General features: G+C 40.3%; 1 protein-coding gene across 6 annotated transcripts in view; it reads left to right on the top strand.

Moving 5' to 3' along the window:
* Window positions 1-14107, top strand: part of CD96 (CD96 molecule) — a 629135-nt gene that overhangs the window by 582461 nt on the left and 32567 nt on the right. The gene's annotated exons all lie outside the window — the stretch shown is intronic.

Here is a 14107-nt window from a genome sequence, read left to right as displayed (position 1 = left end):
ATCAGCTATGTTATAGCTCTTTCCTGGTATGTGATAACTTGCAAAAATCAAACAGCTCCCCATTGAAATGTCTGCACTTGAAATGCCAAGTACCCAAAACTTGGGGGAAAAATTAAAAGCAGGAGAACAACAAATCTCGACCCCCCCCACCACCACCACCCAAGCTTATACATATGAAGTCTGAGATCGCCATACCTCACAGAAAAGGAAATATTCTGAAAATTACCATCTCTGACTTAGTATATACAAGTCTAATCTTTCAGTCATTCAGTCTCAGAATTTTGGGATTTGCTCAAATGGGTCCAGATATTTCAAATAGTTACTTCTCTAAACTTAACAAAACCAACTATCTTAAAACTGCATGTGTCAACTTAGACTTTGAGTTTCTTTGGTTAAGTGCTTAAACCATGGCTTGAATACCACAGTAAAGTATAACACTGTTATTGGAAAAGTGCTCATTTCATATAAGCGTGACCACATAAATTGGCAGGATTTCTAGGAAGTTATGTCCCTTTCCCTTTCATCAGACCATGTGGTGGACCATTTTGCTGAAAACCATTTTTCTTGCCAATATCCAACCATCCCTAGACCAGCAGTTGCATCAGTAAACAGTTGCAAATCCTCAGAGGATGTCCAGGGGCTCTGACAAAGTGTGGTTCCATTATAGTGATTCAAAAGTGTCTTTGCTAGGCCAAAATCCTGTCTGATCCTAGCAGTAATGTGAACTCAGTTGTGTTCCACCTTTCACCCTTTCAGTGGAATGGATGCATTTCTGTGAAAGTTCCTGCCTGGGGAAATGGCACTGTAGCAAAGTTAAAAAGCCCATGCAGATGCATGTCTTTATTGATTCCAGCTTTCCTGGCTGCCTGAAATCTGTCAATTGTAGCACTGAGGTACTGCAGCTTGACAGTAGGGTGTCTAGCAGTGGTCGTTGGAATGTCAGTGCAGTGACTATTCCCAAAAAGGTGATGGCTTGGATGCACCATCCAGGTTTAAATTGTCAAAGGCACTCTAATTTCCTTCCCTTGCTCCATCAGACTGATTGCCTGTCATCAGGTAAAAGAATAAGTAGTGAATGGTAGTTTCTGCAGGAGAGTGATGTTACCAGCACCAAAATAAGGCTGAACTAAATGCTTCAAAAACTGATAAAGCTAAGGAGCAGCCCACTGGCATTGATGTAATGAAGTATAATTTATCTTTCAATTAAAAACCCAGCAAAGGCCATTTTCCTCACTCATGGTTAGAGGACAGAAAGCAGACTGAATGTCAGGTTTGCAGAGCTAAGGGTCTGAGAATCTGAAGCGTTTCATCCAATGAAGCATAGCAAACTTTGGTTTGCATTTTGTAAATGAAATCATTGACAGAATATCTAGTCAGGTGAGCATGATGATGAATTAATCAATATCCCACTAATTTCTTTCTTTTTTTTCTGGGACTAGCCTGATGGGAGGAATTTTAAAAATGGGGTTGTGGAAAGGGGAGCCTACAACCCTTTTTGCCTGCACCTCTTTTGCCATAAACTGATGAACCTCATGCTTCCTTTCCTTGATTAAAACAGATTTTAACTGTTTTAGAGTCCTTTAGATTCAATGGCAAATCATAAAGAAACCCTTTGAGGCAAAACCTAGCTGCCTGTTTAATAGGGTATTCAGATGACTAGTCAGGTAATTTAATGACCCTAATTGGGGAATTTGATTTTATAAATGCATTTGTCTTTGTGATGGAGAATTTGATTTTATAAATGCATTTGTCTTTGTGATGGAGAATTTGATTCAATAAATGTATTTGTCCTTATGATGGATTACCCCTCAGAAACATATTGTATATCAAGCTTGTACCCTTCTGGGGCATGCGTTGAGGGTTTGGCACTGACTCCCCATTCTTGTCCAGGATTTGATGCCTGAATAATTCCTACCACAATGAGAGCAATTGTGGCAAACCTGCAAGCTGGCCAAGTACTTTTTCTGTTATGGAATAGTAATCATACAACACCCATGATGAACCCTCTTGCATATGGTGACCTTCCTGATTAAGAGGACGTAAGTTAGAAGGGGAGGTTCTTGATTACAATCTTTCTCAAATATGATGGCCATGTAGACAATGAATGCTAACATCCAATTGTCCCAGCTTCTTACCATAGCTTTGGCAGAAGTTTTCTGACCTAGATCAACAAGAACTGCTACAAGGTATTCAGACCATATTTTCTCAGTCTCAGTAATCCTTTGGATTCCCATTGTATCAATTAGATTAGAAAGTCTATATAGTGTTTCCTAATAACCTTCCCCTTAATATTCATAGGAAGATGTGCCTTAATGTGTCAGCAAGGAAGATTAAACCTAGCTTGATTAGTGTTAGCCATGAGGGCCAAAAACTGAGTTACAAGGAAGTCTAGGTCTAATGGAATACTCTTGTCTGAAAAGGGCAGGACTGTGTTTTGAGATTATGTGGTCAACACTGTGGCCAGTTGGTCAGGAACAGCTTAATGAGACCCTATGGGAGCACTATTAGCTAGCAAACATTTGGACCCAAAGTTCGTCTTTAAAACTAAAACACAAATCTATGTTTTGTTATTGTCAGCTCCCCAGCAATGCTTATGATTGTCAAAAAAGGGATAATATTGTTTAGATGGGGTGGGGTCTAATCTAATTAAAATTCATAATTAACAAACCACCCAGAGAAACTTTACATAAGTTAAATTATCCCACCATATATGGGCTTTACTAATCATCGTTAGTAAAATCTGGGGTATATCACCACCCAATTAATACTGTGTACTTGGTCTTCTTAAGTTCCTTGTCATCTCTCATTTTTTTTTTAAATGATAGGCTAACCAGAGAGCAGAATCTATGATTAATAACAGAGCCCCCAAATAACCAGGCCAACATAACAAGATGAAAGCAACTTTTGAAGTGAGAGCAAAATCAATGCTGAGAATAAGCAGAGCTGAAATAAAACATTAACCTCATTGTGACTTATTAACATCCATTATGGTTCAATAAATATATTTCACTCATTATTATTTATTATCAAGTATAATCTTATATTTTTTTTCATTTTAATTTCAGCTGTTCTTCCTTAAGTCCATAGTGACAAAAAAAAAAAAAAAAAAAAACAAGGGAGACTGAGGCAAGACATCATGCCTGATTAGCCTGGTGGCTGATAGTCGTAGTAGTACCACAAATGTCTATTGTGGATGATTCACTGCTGCTCCTTCCCACACAAAATATCTTAGAGCACAGGGAAAGGCAAGGTAAGGCATTTGGAAATGCCAAAGAATGCAAATTGATTGCATCGCAGCCATATCACTAACATCTGAGAACAAGGATCTTAACATAAAAATATGGACAAACCCTAACTAATGGGAGGGACAAAGATCCAAAAAATAGGGATAGATTTTAAATATTGTTGTCTTACTCTTGGAATGTTGCTAAATACCAGGATTTATGTTAACATGTCTTTTCTGAAAGGTGTGGTCTGAAATTCGAATGTATATCATTAATTAGTGACTTGAGTCCTCAGTGTTTAGCTGGAAAAGCACAAATTTTATGTAGAACAGACTAAAACATGAGGTCTGAATGGTTGCTAGGTATGGTCCGAGTGCATGTTATCCAACAATATCACTAGTATGCAAAGAAACCAGCAGAGAATAAATTGGAAAGGCTTGATGTACAACCCTATCTAAAAGAAGCAAGGCAACCCAGGTACTGGTCCTAAATGCCACTCCAAATAGACCTGCATCAGCAATTCCCCTCTAACCCTAAAACTGATGGATAATTACAGGTGACCATCCATTCCAACCCATAATGGGGGGGGGGGCAAATACAAACAATCTTACCCACCACTGGAGCTATTCAATCCACCCATTATCACTAACTGAACCTTACTGAGTAGCTGCCTAACAATATAGCCATTTAAGTTGACCTAGTTCAAAAAAAAAAAGTAGCAAGCACTAAGGACTGAACCTTGAACCAGGAAAACATTTTTAGGGAGCCCAACTAACTAAATGAACCTTACTGAGTAGCTGCCTAACAATATAGTCATTTAAGTTGACCTAGTTCAAAAAAAAAAAAAAGTAGCAAGCACTAAGGACTGAACCTTGAATTATGAAAACATTTTTAGGGAGCCCAACTAAGCAGACCCATCTGAATATACTTAACTGCAGCTATAAAACAATATATTCAAGAAATATCTACTGTTCGTATTTTTTTCTTACCACTCTGATCACTAGCAGATAGCTTGATCCAAACACTAACAGGAACAACAACAAATATTTTAAAGGTAGCTGCACTGTTCTACGTGAGCCAGCCACTGAAATAAGGTAGCCAGCCTATCTGTAGTGGAGATATTTAAACTAATAACCATGCTTCACCCCTTCAACTGACTCGCTTGAGGACAACCAGCTTTGGGAAAGCTGATCTTAGCTTGCTTATGACAAGTGTCACACAAGGTTTTGATAAATGGGTGGCTTTCAAACGATTTACAGATTTTTAAAGGGGTATGACAAGGGTGCCATCTTAGCAGCCTTTTATTTGCTTTAGTGATGAATGCTGTTGAGTGTAATGTTACTTTTGGGTTACAGAAAGGCGGATATCATTTTAAGAATGTTTTATTTTTTTATTATGGCTTATGCAGATGATGTAATCATTCTTGTTGAAAATATTTCTTGGTTACCAAATATTCTTTCTGCTCTAGAAATATGGCTGTCTTATTTAGGTTTAACAATTAATAAAAAATAAGTTTTAAGGAAGTGTTGTAACATGTAAATGTACCATTTTCTAGAACAGTATTTAAAATCTTGGGTATTGAATTTGAAACTTATGAACACATGAAGAAACACTGGATATGTATATTGGAAAAATAAACCACATAGGTATAATTTGGCATTTATTTAAAACCGTTTTCTCTAAAAAGGTGTATTTATTTAATACTATTACATCAGGTAAATTAAATTATTTAGGTTCTGTCCTCTCTTTTCCAATGTAATTAGAAAGTACATTATTTCAGTTTTTTTGTGTGGGGGGGTGTTCTAAGCTAAACCCAATTAAGAGGTAAATTATTGATAATGAAAAGGAAAAAAGATGTTTTAATATGAAAAATCCTGGCCATATTCAATAAAGCCTACACTAAGTGTACACTAATTGTACACTGTACACACAATATGTATTCAATAATATTGCTACCCCATTTTTTGTGCTTTCTTTTTGCTCAGAAAGGTTACACTAAGTGTACATGTAGTCTACACTTTGTGGTAAGCTTTATGAATCCCTGCCAATATTTAAAGCTGCAAGAAAATCAGTAGGAAAACTAAAATTAGGAGGAAGAAAGTGAGTTATGCTAGCGTTGTCTGTTCACTCAGGATGGTGTACACTTAGTGTGTACTTAGCATAGGCATTATTGAATCCAGGAGCAATAGTTTATTTATCTAATTTATTTATTTATGGTATATCATTCCTTGGATATCATGATTCCAAATTAGTTGACCAATTTTTACAAATTGAATACACAGAAGTCTGAGAATATTTGCTAAATCAAAAAAATGAAAAGGATGAATCAGAAATGCACACAGAAAAAGGAGGATTTTAATATGGAAGCTGGATCTTCATCTAATAGAAAAGATCAGACAACTGTGACAAAAGGCAGTTATGCAAATCTTCTTTTGCGTTGAGCCATGGCAGGATTGACATCCTGACTTGAAAACTGTTATTCCTAGTGGTACGAAGACATTTACGTGTTGGTATGAGGGCTATGATGTTTGTGGTGATTAATATTATATAACTGCAAGTTAAAGGGTCAGTATTGAACAAAGCACCACATCAATGATTGTGTTCAAAATTTAATGTTGTTCAGACAATAGAACATGTATTTTTGGAATGTCCCAAGGTAAGCAAATTATGGAAAAAATGATTTACTTATGAACGGATGGCGGATTGAAAAAGTATTAATATGGAGACGATAGTTTATAGATTTTATGGTTATTATACTAATACATCCATAGATGCTGTAGAAGGATTTTGTTTGACTATTTTTATAATATTTTGCAAGCCAGAACAAAAAAAAAAATTATGTAACAAGATTTGGAGTTTGAATGATATTGTTCAGTCAATAAGATATTGGTTGTGGCAAATAGAGTGAGGGGTTAATTTTTCAGACAGAATAATGATTTTATTTTCTGGTCTGTATGTATTAGTTTAGTTTTCTATATATAATTCTTTTGTTATTCATATTTTTACTGATATCTTTCAGCTTGTGAGATTTATTTATATTTGTTCTGTTGTGATTTTGTATAATAAAGTACCCCATTGGATCTTTTACATCCACTTGAGGTACCGACAACTCAGACAGATGGGACCTCAGTTTAAGATCTCATTCAAAGGAGGAAGGAGTGTGCAGCCCAGGCAGATCCCCCAAATCCGATATTATGTCAATCTCAAACCACTGTCAACAGCTTCCCATTTGACCAAATTAGCAGACAGGAAAGCTGTTGACATTAACACTATTGGACCAAATTAAGGGGAGCTTTGTGTGTGTGTGTGTGTGTGTGTGTGTGTGTGTGTGTGTGTGTGTGTGTGTGTGTGTGTGTGTGTGTGTGTGTGTGTGTGTGTGTGTGTGTGTGTGTGTGTGTGTGTGTGTGTGTGTGTGTTTGGTAGTAAAGGGTTCCCTACTAATTTACTAATTTTACACAAGCCATATTTTTGTATTTCTGAATGATCTTTTCAACTCTATAGTTTGTTCAAGACCCCATTCTACTGCAAGTTGAAGGTAATATTTTATCACCTGCATCGTTCTACTTTATGTAATGTTTCATGAGGTTTCTACACTGCAAGTATAGTGAAAAATCCCTCTTTTCAGCTTTATGTTTGAGAAATTGCATTTCTGAGTAGTGATAAAAAATCCATTTTGGAGACAATGTTTTCATGGCATTGTACAGCCACAACAGTGTCAATAACTTATTGTTATTACAATGAAAGCCTATACTTTTAACCCCAAGCAAGCTTCAATATTTAGATGTAACAGAGTGAGATAGCTCTGACTTCAGAATCATGAAGAAATGTGCAATTGGATGGGAAGAGATACTGAGATATGGTAGTCAATAAGAAGCTTGTATTCCACTCCAAAAGCATGAACAATACTGTTACTCTTGCAGCATAGATGTTTTTAGTCTTATTGTACCCAGATCTAAGCAACTAGTTTTTGATAAATTTGAGTAAGTAGCTTACCTAACTTACCCGTCTTCTGTGGTTTAAGAAGTTGGCAAAGTCCTTGGAGAAGAGGCACAAACATGTCAAAAGGCCCAGTTCTGTTACTCTTGCACCAGTGACATAGGGGTTACAAACCTGTCAAGAAGTGCACTCAGACTATCGGGGGCTCAGCTATTTGTTTGTCATCACAAAAGCCCATCCCAGCAGGCATTATACAATAATTTCTTACCACTAGGGAGAGTTTTACGATCATTTAAAAAAATGTATTTCTAACCCCTTTGGATGAAGGCACCAAACCCCAGTTCTGAACTCCCTCTGAGTAAGCTAGGATGCTAGAGTTTGGGAGAATGAGTGAGCCAGTGTGGAATGGGGGCATAATGGTCACGGAGGGATGAGGCCCAAAAGTATTTTAATTTTATCTGAAGTTGTGGCCATAGATAATTTGTTTTAAGAAACTCTTGATAAAAAAGAAAGGGCTCAGATATGAAAGAGACTAAGTTTCCTGGACTTTGCTCATCTCTCTGGTACAACAGGATAAAGCCCCGGCTGTGATCCCAGATCACCTGGGCTGAATAATGGATAGGATGCTGGAAGAGCCAGGCAGAGGATGCTGGGATTTGAATGGCGCATGTCAACTCACCTATATTTGGAGAGAGAAAGAGAGAGAGAGAGAGTTGGGTTCCAAGTGGTCAATTGCTCTTATGCAAGTAGAGGTTTCCATAACACTAATGGCAATAACTAATGGGATGCAGGCTTGTCACTTCCAAGCTGGTGACAGCAGCCCTCATGGGCATACATGTTGCAGCAAGCATATATCAAGGAAAGCAATAGGAAGTTTCTACTCTCCAAAGTGTACTCTCATCACTCACCATAGAGAAATAACTACATAGTCTGGATTTGGCATGATAGATGCTGCTAACTGGGTGTCTGTTCATAAAGTTCCATAATGGGAAGAGCCAAGTATGGAAACAATAGAGCCCTGGACTTGAGGGTAAGCCAGACTAACTTTATTAATAAGACAAGGGTGCCCTACCTCTGCACTCAGCATGTGGTTGATGGGGTGCAAGCAGAGACAAAAAACATTCTTATGGATGTCTTGATGGCTGACCCTCTGGCTGGCTGGCTGGCTCCTCCCCACTGGAGGTACCTGATGTAGTGAGACAAAAGGGCTGAAGATCCATTGGAGAAGGCTTGATTTTTGGCTGGCACAGGGGTGAAAACATAAAAAAAAAACAATCCTGTACTTTACATATTTGGAGTATGTAACCCAAACAAGAAAAGGGCTTCATTCTCAGCCTTGTAGAGCATTAGAAGAGACTTAATTTTTATTTTCAGAGATTTAAAGATGAATATGTGTTTAGGTGTTTAGCCTTAGCCATGGATAATACTACACTAGACTTTAGAGAGCCTAAACTCCACCCATTAAGAGGGCCATCATATAGTTCATGGACAATGAGCAGATTTGTTGACTATACTGTTCTAGAACAGAATGATTTTTCATCTAGTGTTAAGGACTCATTTGCTGTGGCATTTTTAAAAAACAGAATAGATTACTTTTTTGACATAGAGCATTTTAAGTATGGCAACAGCTCAAAAAAGTGGAATTATTCTTTACACAGTAGAATGGATTCATAAAGGTTACGATAAGGTGTACACAAGGTATAGTCCTTACAGTAAACTTTCTGTAATCAAAGAAGACCTAACTATGAAAATAGAATTGCAGCAGATAGTAAAGACAACCACAAGGCCTTCTATAGTTATGTAAAGAATCTCCACGGTAATACCCAGATTTGCTCTGAGCTACTGCACAATGGTATCTCCTATACTGAGCCAACAGATATTGCCAATATACTGGCCACCAGATTCAGTGCCAAGTTTACCCCTCTCTCCCACCCCACAGGACCAATCACAATACCAGTAGATTGCCAGGCACCCAGTATAACTGCTGCACAGGTTAAAACAGCACTGTCAAAGGCCAAGAATGCAGCTTCTATGGGACCTGACAATATCCCCAGCTGTGTTCTACATGAACAACAGAGTGAACTGGCACCTCACCTGTGTGCCCTGTTCAATCACAGCTTCTCCTCAGGCACTGTCCCTACCGAATGGCACACTGATACAGTCATCCCTCTCCACAAGGGAGGAGCAACTACAGACCCTGGGGACTATTGCCCCATTAGCCTGATGAGTCTGATATGCAAAGCTATGGAAAATATCATACTGGACCTAATAAACAAGGATATAGGGAATCTCCATACTCTAGATCCTGCACATTTTGGTTTTGTGAAGGGTAGATCATGCCTGCTCAACTTGGTAGACTTCTTTGAGTCAGTCCCCAGAGCTATGGATGAAGGCAAGGTGGTTCATACAGCTTACCTTGACCTGGCCAAGGCTTTTGATACCATTCCCCACCCAGGAATCATAGAAAAACTCACTAAGCTAGGCATCAACCCCTATATCACTATGTGGGTTGCAAACTGGCTCACAGATAGAACCCACAGTGTGAAAGTAGCTGACTCCAAGTCAGACTGTCAATGAGTCATGAGTGGAGTCCCACAGGGTTCTATCCTGGGTCCTATCCTGTTTGGTACCTACTTCTCTGAAGTCCAGGCCAACATGAAGGGACTCTGGCTGACAAAGTTTGCAGATGATTGCAAGTTGGGAGTTATTATTAACTCCGCAAGTGATGTTGATATCCTACAGAAAGGCCTCAGTGAGACCAACCACTGGTGCCAGAACCATGGCCTTAAGCTCAATGCCAAAAAAATGTGTTGTCATCCCCATTAGGAAAAGCCCGGATCCCTTGAATTACCACATTGATGGTAGTCCACTGAACACATAAGGCATTAAGAGATCTAGGAACACAGGTTGACAGAAACCTCTCTTTTGACCACCACATTGCCACTGTGGACAGAAAGTCCTTCTTTGTGGCACATCACATTACTAAGGGTTTTGCATCCAGGAAGAAAGAGGTCATTGTGTCCCTCTACTCTTCCCTCACTGGGCCATTCATTGAGTACAATTCCCCATTTGGCATGTAGCTCACTAGACACCTGCAACAACTGGAGAGGCTGCAAAAGTACATCACAAAGAGGATCCTAGGCCTTAAACACTTGTCCTCTATGGACAGACTCAAAAAACTCCAACTATTCTCTGTCTCATATAGGTTCATAGGTTCATAGGTAGGTACTAGGCTATATGTCTGAAGGCATTTATAGGCCTAGCCAGAATGTGTTGGCTTTCACCGCCCCCTTAGATAATTCCCTGTGCCTCTGTCCAGCAGAGCCACTGAAGTGATCCCTGGGGTAAACTTTCTGTTCACTATCCACTCGTCAAGGTTTTTCTTGAAGAGTGTTAGCAAGGAGCTCTGCCTAATATAGATTGGAATCCTGTTCCAAAGAATGGGAAGTCTCTGGGACAGGAATCTATCCCTCCAGTACACCCTATTTATTGTTGTGGTGAGGTTTAGATTCCTAGAGTGTGTGGCTCGAGGGGATAAGGTTTTCTTTAGGTGGAGCATGTCCATCAATTCTGGGTTGGACATGACCTTGTATGTCAGGCCGAGATCACCTCTGAGCAGGCGGTATGCAACCGAGTACAGCTGGAGTTTCTTCACTCAAGATACATAGGGCATCTGTTTGAGGCCAGTGATCCTCTTGTTGAGGTATGTCTGTGGTCTTTCCAGCTGTTGCAGGTGTCTTGTAAGGTACATCCCAAATGGGGCGTTGTACTCTATGATGGGTCTGATGAGTGATGAGTAGAGGGGCACCATGATTTCTTTTGATCTGGATGCGAACGCTTTTGTGATTAGGTGGGCCACATAGAAGGATTTTCTAACCACTTTGGCAATGTGATTATCAAAGGAGAGATTACTATCTACTTGGGTCCCTAGATCCCTTATTACATCTTCCATATTTAGGGGACTACCACCTATGGGGTATTTTGCGGGTACTTTGTTTTTTCCAAAGGGGATAACTATGCACTTTTTGGCATTTAGCTTGAGGCCATGATTTTGACACCAGGTATCCGTCTCAGTGAGACCCTTTTGGAGGATGTCTGTGTCAGCCAGAGAGTCAATTATAGCCCCTAGTTTGCAGTCATCTGCGAACTTGGTCAGCCATAGTCCTCCTCTGCTTGCCTGTACCTCTGAGAAGTATATGCTGAACAGGAGGGGTCCTAGGACTGAGCCCTGGTGAATGCCACTTGTAACTAGCTCCTGTAACTCTCACCATGTGGGTTCTGTCCATGAGCCAGTTGGCAACCCATCTTGTGACTTAGGGGTTTATGTTCAGGCTGGTGATCTTATCTATAATACCAGAATGGGGAATGGTGTTGAAGGCCTTTGCAAGGTCTAGGTAGGCTATGTGTACCACCTTTCCCTCGTCTATAGCCTTGGTAACTGTCTCAACGAAGTCCACCAAGATTAGTAGGCATGATCTGCCTTTAACAAAGCCGAACTGGGTAGGGTCCAGTGTTTGGAGGTTCCCAATGTCTCTGTTAATGAGTTCCATGATGATGCACTCCATAGCCTTGCAGACCAAGCTAGTCAGGCTTATAGGGCAATAGTTCCTGGGGTCTGTTGTGGCTCCACCTTTGTGGAGCAGAATAACCGTTGCTGTGTGCCACTCTATGGGTACGTAGCCAGTGAAGAGGCTGAGTTTGAACAGTTTGTTTAGGTGAGGGGTTAGTTCGTCTTTGAGCTTGTGTAGGATGCAGCCTGAGACACTGTACGGTCTGGTTGATGCTGTGTTTTTGATTGGGAGAGGGCTGTTTTAACTTGAGTGTCTGTAATTTCAGGGGCTCTACATTCTTTTGGTATGATTATGGGCCCTTTTGGGGGTGAGAGGGGGTGAAGTTTGCGCTGAAATTGTCTGCCAGGATGTTGGCTATATCAGTCGGTTTAGTGTATTTTGTGTCATTCTACACTAACTCTGAGCAGATCTGAGCATTGCCACTTAGACTCTTGACATAGCTAAAGAATGCCTTGTGGTTATCTTTGGAGTCCTTGGCAATTTTTCTTTGGAAGCTCGCCTTGGATGATTTTATGAGGGATTGTAGTTTCTTGCTAATACTGATCAGGGATGTTTTCCCTTCTTGGATATTACTCTTTTCTGTACTCGTTTCCTCCTTCTATTGTATAGCTTGTTTATGGCAGGAGTCCAACAGACTGGTTTCCTTTTCTTGGTGGAGTGAGTCTTGGTTTTGCATGTGATAGCATGATCCATGCATTCTTGTAGGTGCCTGTAGAATGCATTAGTAAAGGATTTTGCAGCTTAGATAGCATTATCTTTTAGCATGGGGGCTTTGAAACTTTCCACCTCGGTCTTAAGTAATGTGAAGTTTGCTTTTGAAAAGTTTTTCATGGTGGTTTCCTTGTCCGGGGGTGGGGTTGGTTGGTGATGACTAGGTCCAATATGTTGTCACCTCTGGTGGGAGTGTTGACCAGTTGAGCCATGGCATTTGAGTTTATAAATTCTAGAAAATGTTGGGCAAGGGAGTTAGTACTTAAGTTGTTCTCCCAGTTAATGTTTGGGTAATTGAAATCACTCAATATTATTGTGTCTGTAGGACCTTTATGTTTCCCAGTGTTTCCAGAAATGTGGAATGGGGGTCCTGGGACATGGTGGGCGATCTGTAGCAAGCTACAATTTGAATTGTAGTTTTGCCCATTGTTAGTTGCACGTGGATGATCTCTGAAGCATCGTGCTATGCCATTAACCTGGAGGTGTGGGTATCCTTGAAGAATATGGATACGCTCCCGCCTTTTGTATTTTGGTCTGAGTTCTGTGGCCGAAATGTATGGTATGTGTTGTAGCCTGGTAGTGCTAGGGTGCTCTCTGGAGCCTTAAACCAGGTGTTTGTTACTGCACATATATCGATTTTCTCCATACTGAGGATATTGTCTACGTAGAAGTGATCTCTGCTTGACTTACAAAGCCAAGTCTGACCCAGTCCTGTTAGAAATGCTACATCTAAAGAAACCCAATCCCTCTGCACCACAAGCTCCAGAGACCTCAACCTCATTGCCACGATCAACAGAACATGCTGGAGTGACATATTCATAACCCAGAGACTGCCCATGCTATGGAATTGACTTCCCATACATGTGAAGCAGAGCACCTCACTGGCCCTCTTCAAGAGAAATCTTGATGAGTGGATGGGAAATAGAAAATTCACCTGGGGATCACTCCAGTGGCTCTAATCAACAGAGGCAATAGGAATGAAGGTCAGGTGGCATGATGCCAGGGTAATCCTATGGGCCAGGCTTGTAAAGGTTCCAGGGCCATTAGCCTAGTACAGGCCTATGAACCTATGAACATGGTGCTTTTGCACAAAAATGTGCAACACTACTTCATGCTGTCCCTGCATTCAAATGACATGCTAATGAGGCAGTCTAGTGGAGAGGCATATGCTAATTAGCCATATACTCTCCCCACCGAAGCTGCCTCCATGACTTCATCTACATGTCAGTCGTTCTATGGAATTGCTCAGCTTTGTAGATTAGTATGGATGTGTCTTGCAGTTCACAGTAGTGAGCACAGTCAAAAGGCCTTGTTCATCCATCATGACAGAGGCAAGTACTAAAGAGTTTAGTGATAAGTTGGGGTTAGGAGATGCATGCATGACAGTAAGTGAGGCACCACATGTGTGAGTGTATGTGTTAGTGTATGTCTTTGCCTCTGAGGTAGTGGGGTGGTATGGGGTTAGATTAAGTTTGTCTGTGTGTATGCGTTTGTGTATAAATAGATGAATGGATGAGTACGTGAATGCCATTGGGTGAGCAGAGGGCTGTGTCATATGTGTGTGTGTGTGTGTGTGTGTGTGTGTGTGTGTGTGTGTGTGTGTGTGTGTGTGTGTGTGTGTAGTGTTAATGTGTCTGTGTGTTGGGGAGTGAGTTTGGAGGCTGA

Source organism: Protopterus annectens, chromosome 5.part0 (assembly GCF_019279795.1).
Source record: "Protopterus annectens isolate FY-2018-M chromosome 5.part0, PAN1.0, whole genome shotgun sequence".
Lineage (NCBI taxonomy): Eukaryota > Metazoa > Chordata > Ceratodontiformes > Protopteridae > Protopterus > Protopterus annectens.
Note: the sequence above shows the minus strand (reverse complement) of the source record. Positions and strands in the feature narration are given on the sequence as shown.